The following is a 13,201-nucleotide window of genomic DNA, read 5'->3' as shown; positions in this document are numbered from 1 at the left end:
CACTTTTAACTGCTTCATTCACGCTGCTCTCACACAATCATCCACAGAACTGGCTAATGGACTTTAGAGAGAACATACTTAGAACATACTGTGATCATGTCCAACGCATCATATTCTGGAAAGGTAGTGGAGGTATCTCTAAAGGCATCATGTAGTCCATTCGTCTGCACTGGGGAAGATTCAGATCTTCTTCAGTAGCTGTTTGGTGGAGACATAGCAAACAGTACAGTGAATCATCACCATCACTACAGCAATCTTTTTCATAATCAAAGGTTCCTACAACAAATACCTTTCTTTCCTCCTAAATCATATTTTCTACTTCTCTTATCCCTCCCCGGATGTGTTCAAGGCCAGGTTGGATGGGGCCTTGAGTAGCCTATCTGGTGGAAGTTGTCCCTGCTCATGGCAGGGGGGTTGGAATTAGGTGATGGTTAAGGTCCCTTCCAACTCAAACCATTCTATGATTATATAATGTCCAGTTCCATTTACTTGGTCTTATGATGTTGATCTCTCCACTTCAGGTAGGTAGCACAAGAACACCATGGCAGAGGTAGATGTTGATGTCTCTGAACAAGAACAGCATATTTACAGGTAGTAAAATCTTGTAGGGTCAGAGATGTAACAGCAGCTTTTACAATAAAGACAAGTTTCTTCATAGGACTCTGTGAAGAAAGATGGATATTGAACATCACTCCATCCTATCTATTGTCTCTGTAGCCCCTGCGCCAACTCATCTAGACCTGCTATCGCACTGTTATCTTTGACTGCAAGAAGCTCATGACACTACAAAGATGAGAACTGGTAGTTGTCTGATGGATGGGAACACATGGCAACATTTTACAAGTGATAGTTGCAGTGAAGGTGGCAGTGATGTCATGATAAGGAATGTGACAAACCTGTTGCCTGATTTGAGCATATCTGTTTTTTGAAAGGAAAATTCTCCTTAAAAATAAGAGATACTTATAATCCAAGATCTATTTGTACACTTCACCAATATTTGACTATTTTTCTATCATGTCATACAGTGGCATCATTGATCTTCATGATATTGACAATATTGTTGAGGACTTTACCCTAGAATTCCCATAATCTTTTACTGCAAGTTCATCCTGAGATTAAATTCTTAACACCTAATAGGCCTCTTGAATCAGAAAAGAAAAAAATATCAGTCCTTTTCTTTTAACTTCTTGGGGGTTTTTTGCACAAAACTGAGAAAACCAAGAGTGACACTGGAAATAATATGAGTAATTCACTTCAAAGTATGATAACAAGAGTGAAATATAAATATTTCATTTTAAATGTTTCATAAAAGTACCAAGCAATGACCCTGGCTTTTAGGTTTTATGAATGTTACTTGTAGTGGAAGAAAAGGTATAAATTGATCATACAGAATAAAAAAAAAAAACATTTTCAAAGCAACCATACAGATATGTATCCAATATAGGTATCACCTTTTTTAATTTTCTTGAAGAGAAGGAAAAGGTTTTAAAGGAAATAGGCCTAAATATTCAAAGATGCTGGCTTGTTCTTGGGAAGTGTGTAATGCTTTTGAATATTACTTTTGTTAGTAGGTATTCATGGGAGCTATAGGTCAAGATTGAAAATGATATTTCTGATGAAGCTTCTGAAATCTGGTTGAGGCTTGTTTTGACAGGGAATGAAATTGTCATTCCCCAGCCCCAGGTAGGGCTAAAATACCCAAGATGACCACAATTAAAAGTTTACTTTTTCCAGGAAAAAATATTTTCTATTAAAATCAGTAACATATCAAGGCTGATTAATTTAATTCTCTTATGTTTCAGCAGGCAGAAGTAACTATAAAATGCACAAGTTAAACCGTCAAAAATCATGACTCTTTTTTTGACAAATAGGCTAACACTAGCACAATGCTTACTTTTCCTCTGTCACTTGCGCTGACAAGACTGGGGGTAGCTCTGTCAAAATCCAGAAAATGACAGTCATGCTATAGTGCAGGAGGACAAAGAGACAAGGCATCATAATAAAATCAAAATCCTTGATTTTAATTTTAAATGCTCATGCAGTGCAGATCTGTCTTTTAGTTGATCTTCACTTAAAGAGCTACCATTAGGAGCAAATATTCAGACATCACTTTGCTTTTCAGAATACTGTCCTTCCAATTGGTGGAAGCGTGATGAGTATTTAAACTCCGTGTAGAAATACACTGGTACTTTTTGGGTATGATGTTAGCTAACATCTAGAAAATGGGAAAGATTTTTTCTCAGTGAACTCCAAAAAAGAGTTCATATTTTATTTTTTCCTCTACAACACACACCTCCCATCCCAGTATTTTATGCTATAATTACACTTCTAATGAAAGCAAGGAACAGGTCACCATATTGAAAACGCCACCTCAGAAATCAATGAGTGTTTCCTATTCTGGATGGCATTACAGATAAGAATGCTGCAGTAATCCTTTTCATGAGGGAAAAATATAGACCTTTATATAGCACTGTAAATGATGTCTCTCCAGAACTAGCAGCAGCATTTCTCAAATAGCTGTTAATAAGACTAAATATGGTAGAGCATTGCAGTGAAACATAGTGTTGTATTGGGTTATGCAACCCTTTAAGGTCACTTACATAAAGAAGTGAAAAAATGAAGTGCTAGCAAGCTCCTCTGTTAATTAATTTGTAAGGCACACAAATGGCATTTAAGGAGAATACTTCTTACAGCTGTCTGTTGCAATAGGATGTAAGACTCTGACAACTAGTACTACTGTTTTTTGAGTTTCCTAAGCTGATTTGAAACAACCACTGGCTCCATATGCTGTCAGGAATAATGCCGGTAGAACCCACTCACCCCTGCCTTGGATTCCCACTAGTCTCAAGCAGAAGGGAAATTGCTGCCATGGCTCAAATTGTTTAGCTGATTGTAAAAGTTATCTGGTGGGAGGGACAGAAAAAAAGGAGGAGGTAAATACTCCAAGCAAAGTAATACTGTTAGAAATGGGATAAAGCGCCTCTTACAGTAAGTTTAGAAAGTCTTGCCCCTTCCTGTCTCTGAATATTACTGACCTAATTGCACCTCTGAAAATTATATTGCTACCCATTTGTGGCATTTAATAAGAGGAATCCAATTCTGGGTTGTTCATGGTGACTCAATTACCTTTCTGTATTTTCTGCTTTTCAAAGCCATTAAGAATTTTCCACTGAAGTGGGAAAAGAGGCTTCATAACATTTGATAATAGATATAACCTGAAAATTGAGCTGCAGTAGAGACACGTCAGAGCTTATTAGAAGTGGGAATATCTATGTGCAACATTTCATTTTGTCTGTTGAGGAATTTATATACATAAGTACTTGTGTAAAATGATTCAGATTCTGTGCAAAAGGGAAGTATATCAAAGACCAACTGGTTATTTAACAAGTTTCATCCTGTATTCATTACTTGCAGCTAAGCTTATAACAAATTAGTGAGTTAATTACTGGCATTGTGGATGACAATGCAAATTGAATGTTTGCTTTACAAGTACGTGATCAAAAGGGAAGAGAACTACTATACAGAGGGTTTTCAGCTTAGGCTCTGCACTCACAATCTGTCTAGTCACTGTTATATTTCAGAGGCACACCAGATGCCCAGAAAGACCAAGATATTTTCTTATTCTATGGTAAAGATTAGTGGTTTCAGACCTTCTCTGTGCTCTGAGAAGTGTTGAGATGGATGCAGATCACTGGCAAAGAGCTAGATAAACTTTAAATTAAAAAAATGTGAATCACTGAAATGTTTTAAAGGTGGTATTGCCATGCTGGACCAGGGAGAATGTTCCTTAGAGCCTAACTCAGCTCTTCAGAGGGATGTGGGCAGCTGTTACTATTGATCCAAGCCACAGGCAGAGGAGCAATACAAAATGGCTCATGGGCCATTGTCTTATAGACATCCTTAGGACAGGGGAGAAAGGCATGAAGTGGACTTCTGCTAAGCCTTATCAAAAGATCAGGACATAATTGCTGTTTACACAGCATGTTTTGTTGCATTTTCCTTAGTTTCCAGCTGTGCTATGTTTCACTTGTTTTGTAGAAAGCTTTGAATGTTTGTGAGCGGAGCGACTCTGCCTGCCAAGGATACCCAGGGATAATGTATTTCATTTTCTCAGCTACTGAGAGATGGGACAGGGAGATTCTGGGATGGCTGCGCTGTTTGTCAGGAGAGATCATGGAAATACATTTCTTAGTCCTTTTTGTTACTATCAGCCACAGCAGAAGGTGTCAGTGTAACTTATTCACTGACTGCAATTTAGATTGATCAAAATTGCTCTGAACACCCTCAAGGCACTTTCCTCTCTCTGGTAAGCACTGTGTTGCATTCCTTTTACCTTTGGAAAGAGCTTTCCTTGCCTGGAGAGCTCATGGGTTGCTCTTTTGATTGTGAAGGGTCCCTCTGATACTTTCAAGAGCCCTTTCCCTGAGAAAGTTTAGCTGGTTTTCACATATTATTTTCACCACCACTGGAAAAGCTAATCACTCAGCAGTTCAAGGAAGAAGTAGGAGAGGCTAATTTCTAGTGGTTTTGATTTTGTTGGTTTTTTTCTTAATGTCAAATGTGTACAATTTATAGTAGGTTTTAATTTTACAAGAGAAAACCCAAAATAATGAGAACTCAGTGTACAGGTTTCATCCCATCCAATGCGATCAGCTATTTGTCTATAAGAAGCTGTGGCTCTGTTCACTCTGTTCAAAGTATAATATTAGAAAGAAGTCAGAGAACAGTGCTGGTGAGAACATGGTCATACGTCAGTGTGGTGTCTGAAGGTGCTGGCAGGATTTAGAGCTGAAATATTTAACTTATGCTGTAAATTCTTTTATACATAGTCAAGCTGAAGCCTGGCACCATGTGTCTCTGATCATGATACAGGCCAGAACTGCAGTATAAATTTGAAAAAAAAGAAAGAGTTTATAATAAAATGCGTCAGCAACATGAGGAAGCCTAAGAATAGGTAAAAAATATTGCAACATAGCAACAGGCTGTAACAAACTTCTTATGTCTGTCATAGTTCATCACTGTACAATGATTAACACAATATCATTATGGTGAATATTTCAGTATTTCCACCTACAAGGGTTTGGAGAAGGAAGGTCTTCTGACAATGAGTCTCTGGGCCTCCCCGTAATGCCATAAGGAAATCATCTCAGGCAGCATGATAGAGATGCTGTTGGAGGTATATTTTCCCAAATTTCACTTTTACCAGAGATTACTTAAAAGTCAGAATCTATTAAACTACTTTCCTATAAACATCCTGCTCACTTTTGGCTAGGCCTTGAAATACAGCTTGAATAATTTATAGTCTAGAAGGACTGAAAAAAGTTTATTTTGGCAAAATCAACCTCATGAATAAGCCCAACAGACTGGGTAATAAGCCTTCCTAAGTTTTAAAAACAAAGTAGCATAGATAGAAAGGAGAAATTCAAGAAAGGGAGCTAAAGAGAGGAAAAAAACCTGCATGAGCCATAAGAACCTGCATGAGCAAAAGATAAGAAAAGAAGAAATGTAATTAATTTACTTAGATATTTTTCAAGAGAAAAAGAGCTTTTGTTTTGATTTTCTCTTATTTAAAATACTTGCTGAAAGGTGTGTAACAGCATGAATCCATTTTCTCCAATTTCATGTTGACTGGGAAGCATTACAGCAGCAAGTTTGGATGAAGGGTGAAAAGAGAGAAGAGCAAACAGAAAAAAACCAAGAAGAGTGTGGCCTGAAGAGAAACAACTGCCAAGAGTTTTACAGCACAAAAGAAAGGAAGAAAAGGTGAAAAACAGGCAGGACAGAAGGATGTATAGTCCCTTCCTTCTCCTAGGCACTACCATAATTAGGATGTAAGAAATCACGATTGTTATATTTGAACCATTCATTATTAACCTTAAATCTAGAAAAATACTTGTGATGAGAATCACTTGTAGGAATGTATCAACACTACTAATCAGATTTTCCTTCATATTTTAACATCTGTAAAGAATGCTATGACTCAAGTGAGAAAAGCTCAGTATTATTTTAAAGCTCTGTGAGAAAAAACAGAGAAAAGGTCTGTTCATCTCTCCCCGCCTGGAAAGTAAGAGGAAAACTCTGAGGCCAGATTAAGTAGAGTCCAACAAATAATGAATAAAAGATTAAAAGGTGCTTGGCTGAGAGTTTGTGTTAATCAGTGTCTTCTCATGTGTTTCTTATGTTTCCTCCAGCAAGCCTATAAACTTTGATTTTGTGTAATTGGAAGGTTAGAAGTTCTCCTAATTAGCATCTACTTCTGTTGGGAATGTAGCACCTAGTTTGCAATCTTAAAGGCGAGGATTTTTTGAAGTTCTTCTAATTATGAAGCAAATTTGCCATGTGAAGCAAAATTCGAGTGTGAAGCCAAATGAAGCCTCGTCATTACCATTTTGTTGATGTAAAAGGGAAGATTAGGTGGCTACATTGTATAACCTTTCCTTTTATGACTATGGAGATAGTAAAATGGAAATGGAGAATGAGTGGTCCAATGTGTCTATTTAACAGATTGTTGAATGATTTTGATCAAATTTTTTCCTGGTGTGATGTCTATTGCCATACAAAGTCATTAGAGAAACCCTTAAAATCAAATTACTTGCCATAAAATGTAGGCAAATAAAGGTGAAGTTGCAATCACTTCTGGAAGTGACAGCTAGAACTGTGTGTGAACTAGCTAGAACTAAAATGTGTGTTTAAAGATGATTGTCTGAAACACATTTCCTGACTATGGCTCCTAGGGACAGAGAAACAGGAACTTCTCCATGGGACTCCAGAAGAATAACTTGAGTAAATGTTAGGGTTAGTGAAGTTCACTAGAAATAGCCTTCAATATAGATTCAACCAGCTTTCATTTTATATATTCAGCACATCACTAGAGAGCTCTTGCTCATACTGGCCTTTTTACTGTTCACTAGTTCCTCCTACCTGGAGTATAGATGTAGGTGAATGTGTTATACTGGTAAATCAACAAAAGACATAATTATTTTCCCTTTTATATATTATATGGACGTCTCTAAAGACATACATTATGGAGAAGAGCAATTAATTGCAGAGTAACATATACAATTACTGTGGTTTGCCTACAGAGTTACTTGATGGATCTGTCATGGAATTAAAATATAATTTCAGAGCTGTGCAACTGAAATTTGAATGCAAAATTATGGATTAATCTCTGCCAATTATTAGTTGTTTTGATTCTGAGGGATGCAATGTTAGACAATTGCAATAGCTTCACTCTTTATTCAAGACCAAAATTGCCAAACCATATTTCCCAGAGGTAGGAAGTTTGAGAGAATGAACTAGAAACTGCTGCCATTTGCAGTCCCAGGTTCTTACACTCAAATTCCTTTCATGTGCACATGACAAATTCAATGTAAATGGTCAAGCAATCTGCCTGTAAATCAAAAGTTACTTTTATGAAAATGCAGTAAGATAACAGAGTAGTGGCAGCCTGCCTTTTATACATAGCTGTATTACGTATGATTCAAGTATAGCAAATATCTTTATTGATCACAAAAATCCTCAACAGCAACAGTTATACAAATGCAAAATCGCATCTTGCATACAACACAGGCTATCACATCCCCATCAGACTTATTCTCTGTTCCACTGTATTTGACGTCTCACATCCTGACCTTCCAGAAGCTGAGCTCCCTGATCTGGGGGAGACCTGAACACGAAATGCTCAATACAGATACAATGTGACTGTACAGTATAGTGATCTCTCTTGTAGATCAGTGGAGGTGTCTAGGGCAAGATATTCCATCATACAGAAGGCGTAACTTGTGAGGGACTGAGTAAGGGCTGTCTCGAGGCACTGTGATCAAAGTCTGTAGGAAATAAGGGTGACTGCACAGGACACCTCACTCCATTGAAAGTGCAAAGTTTAATTCTTTGTTCTTCTCTCGCTAATGGGAATAAACAGCACACAAAAAGTAGAACTAGCAAGAGAAAAAAGAGAAAGTGCACTGTCTAATGGGTTATTACTAGACCATCACACATGAGATTGATGTCTCGTATAAGAAACTAAAAAAATATTTTCAACATCAAGAAGATCAGATGGACTTAGATTTACTCCTTCTCTAGTGCACTATGTTGTTATAGGAGATAATTTGAAAATTATGGTTTGACAATTGAAGAATTTTCAAAGACTGTGTTGGGAAAAGCTTCATTAAATCAGTGGCCTTATGAACTAAAGACCAAACTTCTCTTTTAATGATAGCTGTATTTTTGAGCTACATCTGCTGCCATGGTACAAAGCTAGAATTGAATTTTAAAGTCATGGGACTTTGCCTCAATATCTAAAGTGCTACTGCATGACTGAGTAGAGCTGAAAAAAGACAAATTTAACACTGCTTTAATCTTGAAGGTAAAAGTAAGCAGCTAAAATGCTTCAAGGCATACTGGGAATGAGAATTTTTAGTGAAAGCAAAAAGATGTGGCATCTCTGTGAGATGGAAGAGTTTCAAGGGACTACAGAGATCTATCAACTAAAGTTTCTGAAGCTTGCCTACACAGTTATAAAGCATAACTTCTGCCTCAGATGACTAGCCCATCTTGAAAATTAACTCAGTACGAGAGGACAAGATTCTAAAATAAATACAGGAAAATAAAAAGTCTCTGTTCTAGACCTTATGAAAGAACCAGAAGGTTGGGATTCATTTCAAAACCAAGATGCTTTAATTTAGGTGTTCATCTCCAAAACAACTTAATTCAGATGTATACGCCCAAGTCAGTTGTCTACGCTATTATTATAGTCAGTGAAAATCTTTACAGTAGGTGAAGCCTAGAAATTGACTCTTCTGACCAGCTACTTGAGATGATTCAATTCCTGAACTACTGCTATATTTGAGATGCCTCAAGGTATCCGAGATAAGCCTATAGGTCTGGCACAGGTGACACAGGAGCTATGGGAGACCCTAGGGACTGGTAGGTAAATACTTGGTAGGACACACATGAGCATTTCAGAAGGTATTAGACACCCCTCTTGAAACACCTACACCTGTCCAGGAGAGATATCCTGCCTTGTGAGCTGGGTCTTATCCCCATCTCTACTGGTAGTACCAAACAGAGGCAGCTCACACGCCATTAGCTGAACAGAGGCACCTGATGCCTTTTGGGATGGATGGAGTCAACTGGCAGCAACTGGCCACTAATGTGGGATGGCTTAGTCTCCCCAAGGTCCCTGTGTCATGTCTGTGGAGATGTCTCATCTACTACACGTGAAATGGCACTGGATGTTAACATGTGAGCAGCCCTCATTGTGCTGGGAGAATTGATGCCTTGCTCAGTTTACATGTTTGAACCATGAGCATTTCTCATGACATTCAGGCAATTCCATGTGGATGGGTGAGTGGCAACTGGATTCCTCCCTAGCTGTGAGTTCAATTCAGGCCCTCGATCAAGTTATCATGGTGTAGTGACTAAGTTAAAAATTCTGTGTGACTGTGTGTTGCAGGTTAGCTAAAGTGTTTGTCACAAGATGGTAAGCTAACTTAAATGCCCAGCATTTGCCGTGGTTCCTTCCACAAAATATGCATGAATAGCACATTTTAGTGTTTGTCTGATAACTTCAGTATGCATTTGAAGCTGATCTTCCATCATTCATCACCTTATTGATAGAACAGTTCCAATCATGAGGTTCTATGATATCATTGGCTAAAATCTAGCCAAACCAAATCTTCCATTTAAAAGCAAGAAGTGCAGACTGTTCTTACAGAAAGGAGTTCTGTACCCTGGAAAGCACTGACTGAAAATAGCGTTGGCTTCTAAGGGAAAATGAACATGAGCTCCTGTATGATACAGACGCAAAAAGTGCTAATTCAATTCTTGTGAGTATAAACAACAGAATAGTGAGTAGGAGGAGGAAATTGACTTTTCTTTCTGTCTAACATTATTGGCACTGATGCAGAATAACATATACAGTTCTGATGTCAACATTTTAAAAGGGATGTTGAAATACTACAGAGGATATAGAAATAAGCCACAGATATGTTTTAATGGCTTTAAGGGGGGGAAAAAAGAGAACAGTGGGAGATCAGTCTGTTTATCTTATCAAACAGATCAAAAGACAGCTTGATTACAGCATGTAAGAACCTTCATGGGGAGTAAATACCAGTTGCTTGAATGGCTCTTTAATCTATCAGAGAAAGGCACATCAAGAACTAGTGGCTAGAATTGAAGCCAAATTCCAATGAGAAATTATACACACACTTCTAACAGGGAGGATGATTAGTCACTGGGTACAAAGGACCTGATAAGATTCTCTGTCAGCTAATTTTTTTGCACCCAAGGATAGATGCCCTTCTAAAAGTGTACTTTTGATCAGACCCAAGGGATCTGGCTTAGTGTGGAGGTATTAAAGCTACTGGCTCAAGAAACAGATCATGGCAGATGATCAGACGGCCTTTTCCAACCCTGATCACTGTGGATTTCAGAGTACAGTCACACCACAGAAAGGCCTGTAGCAGGTTGATAGTTAAACACTGAGCTCCATACAAAAGGGGAGAGGAAGCCTCTCTGAGAGCTGCTACATCTCAGGGTTATACAGAAAGGCACTCTTCACCCAGGAAGGAGCAGTTATTGCTATTTATTAACAGTCTACTCATTTCCCTATACCCCAGGACACAGGTTGTACAAGTTCAAAGTGAGGATTATAAACACGTAGATTTAAAAAGCTCTCATTGATTAACTGAAAATGTTGATAGCGTTGTGACAGTTAGCTAGCACTTTATTGCAAGAGACTTCCAGAGCTCTTTATATTAGCCTATGACCAATCATAGTGGAATTAATTCTAAGCCAGGTTCTGACATTTTTTACCAACATTCAGTGTACTTTTCTCTGTACACAGTTCAAACAAATGGAAGGGCATATTTGCATAATGTGAAAGCTTCTATGCAGTTATAGCAACACCAGGCTTGAAAATCCATTACATGTGCTATCTTAGGCAATTTCTGTACCCTGTAAGTGTTGAAGAAGATAAAAGGTTGACAAGAAAGCAACTTGTAGAGTAACTTTTATAACCCTGAATTCTCCTTCTGTTCAGCATGAGAGTTCTTCCTCTCCACTTAATGGAGTGTCCGAATTCCTTGGGCAGAATGAGAGGAAGCACGGATGATTCATAGGCATAGCTTGCCCTCTTGAAACAAAAAAAGATATCCTTCTTCTGAGAAAGAAAGCCCTTGTGAATATGGCAATGTGATACCCCTCCAACATATAATCTCAGCCTGGAATGTGTATCATTAGAAGAGCAAACTGTTTTGATTTCCTGGGGCAACAGATTTGTAGTCTGTTTATTCAGAATAAAAACTTTCTAAGCTAACATCTGACAGATGTTACTCTCAAAAATGTTTTATTAAATCCCAGCGCCTCAAAAATATTCCCACCAAGGCTTCCTCACAGCAACACAGGCTTTGGCACCATGTTGGATAGAATTCCTACAGCAAGAGGAAAGGTTTGCCAGTTCTGCCAAAGCTCAACGTGCAAAGCAAAAGGGCAACAGTTGGTGAGTATGCAAATATGATATCCATTAAATATACTCTCTTAGGATTGCTTGTATGCTAGGTGGTAGATCCTCAGGACTGACTTCATGATTAGAAACCCTTGCAGCATTGCTTCAGACTACAAAATCTCTTTCTCCTGCAACACTGAATCTTGATATGGTGGCTTTGCAGCTCTGCTTCATAGCAATTATTTAACACCTATGGATCTTTATGATTGACATACAGTGCAAAAGAAGATTACTTACCTCAGGTCAAATAAAGATTCCTTGCTATCATAGTTTAAATCTAGCACAAATTATCATGGATTTAAATTAGTAAAAAAACCTACAATCGATTGTGGTATTTTCTTGGGCTCAATATTGAATATTCATGGAATCAGATAGGCACATATCCAACACAACTTTTAGTCATATGCTTAATTTACAAATATTTTACTGGATAAGAGTATCATAGGATTTAGGAATTAAAAGGGTTTTCTAGATCATCATGTTCAAATAGTTCCATTTTCTTTTGGAGTTCCAAAGTAAGGAACTCACAATTATTGTCTGTGTTTTTCCAGTGTTCTGTCTGGGCAATTTCTATATTTCTAAACAATAAAAGTTACCCTACCCTTTGTAGGCCATTATTCCTCAACCTAATAACATCATCATTAAAATACCCTTCCTCACTTGTGCCAATTTGTTTTATTCTAGTTCAATAGCATCAAGTGCTGAATGCAAAAAAGATGATAATGAATACTATATAAAAATTAATAAGAATTAAGTTTCAATACTTCTGCAATACTATGGTTCCATTTTAACTACCAGTTGTTAGCAACACCATTGGGAATTGTGTAATTATATTTCTGCCCACTTAGTTAAAGTTTCCTCTGTTGCTGTCTCATTGACATGCTGGTTTGTTGATATGTGAAAGAGAGAATAACCCAGCCTGTTCAGCTAGCAGATTCCAGTGGAAGGAGGTCAGTAGAACATCCGCTTTGCAATTTGCAGTTGTCTGCTTATTCACGAGCAAAGTTCTGCTGTCCTGGGCATTGTTCAACCATTTATTTATATATATATATATATATATACGCAGATTTCTAATAAAGGCAAGAAATTTTATTTTCTTGAGTTGTCAGACAGTCATTTTTCACTTCATTTGGGCTGAGAATTCCTAATTTTCCTCCACAGGATGGAAGTGAGTTGGTTATGTCACTTTTACTGAAAAGATTCTTATGCACCTAAAGTATTATCTCCTGTTGTTGCATGAGTATAGATTTTTTTTTTCTGTTTCTTTTCTGCTAATTACTCATTGAAATTAATTGGTTGACAGCTGTTATTCAAAGAGTAGCTTTGAATAGGCCTGAAGCAAAACTAAGATTAGAGCACCCTTAAATGGCAAGAAATCTTGAATGCACACATGAGCCTCACAGCCTTTCTCTGTATAGGAACGTAATGCAGTGAGCAACTGTTCATTTTCTCTCAGCCTCCAAATGCCGTGCTCTATCTGAACCTGCATTTTCCAGTTCATGACCCTTTGCAACTCTCATAATAGGATGTAAACATCTATTACAGCTCTAGTAATAGGGCTGTACAACATAACATTTGCCATTTTTAATTAGGCAAATCAGCTATCTCATTCCAGATGCTATCTGTGGCACTGGCAAATATTAGATGCTTGTGAAAAAGTAGGGGGGAAAAAAAAGAATAGTACACCAGAGAAAA

This window comes from Cuculus canorus, chromosome 1 (genome assembly GCF_017976375.1).
Source record: "Cuculus canorus isolate bCucCan1 chromosome 1, bCucCan1.pri, whole genome shotgun sequence".
NCBI lineage: Eukaryota > Metazoa > Chordata > Aves > Cuculiformes > Cuculidae > Cuculus > Cuculus canorus.
The sequence above is the reverse complement of the archived record's forward strand: the minus strand, read 5'-3'. Positions refer to the sequence as shown.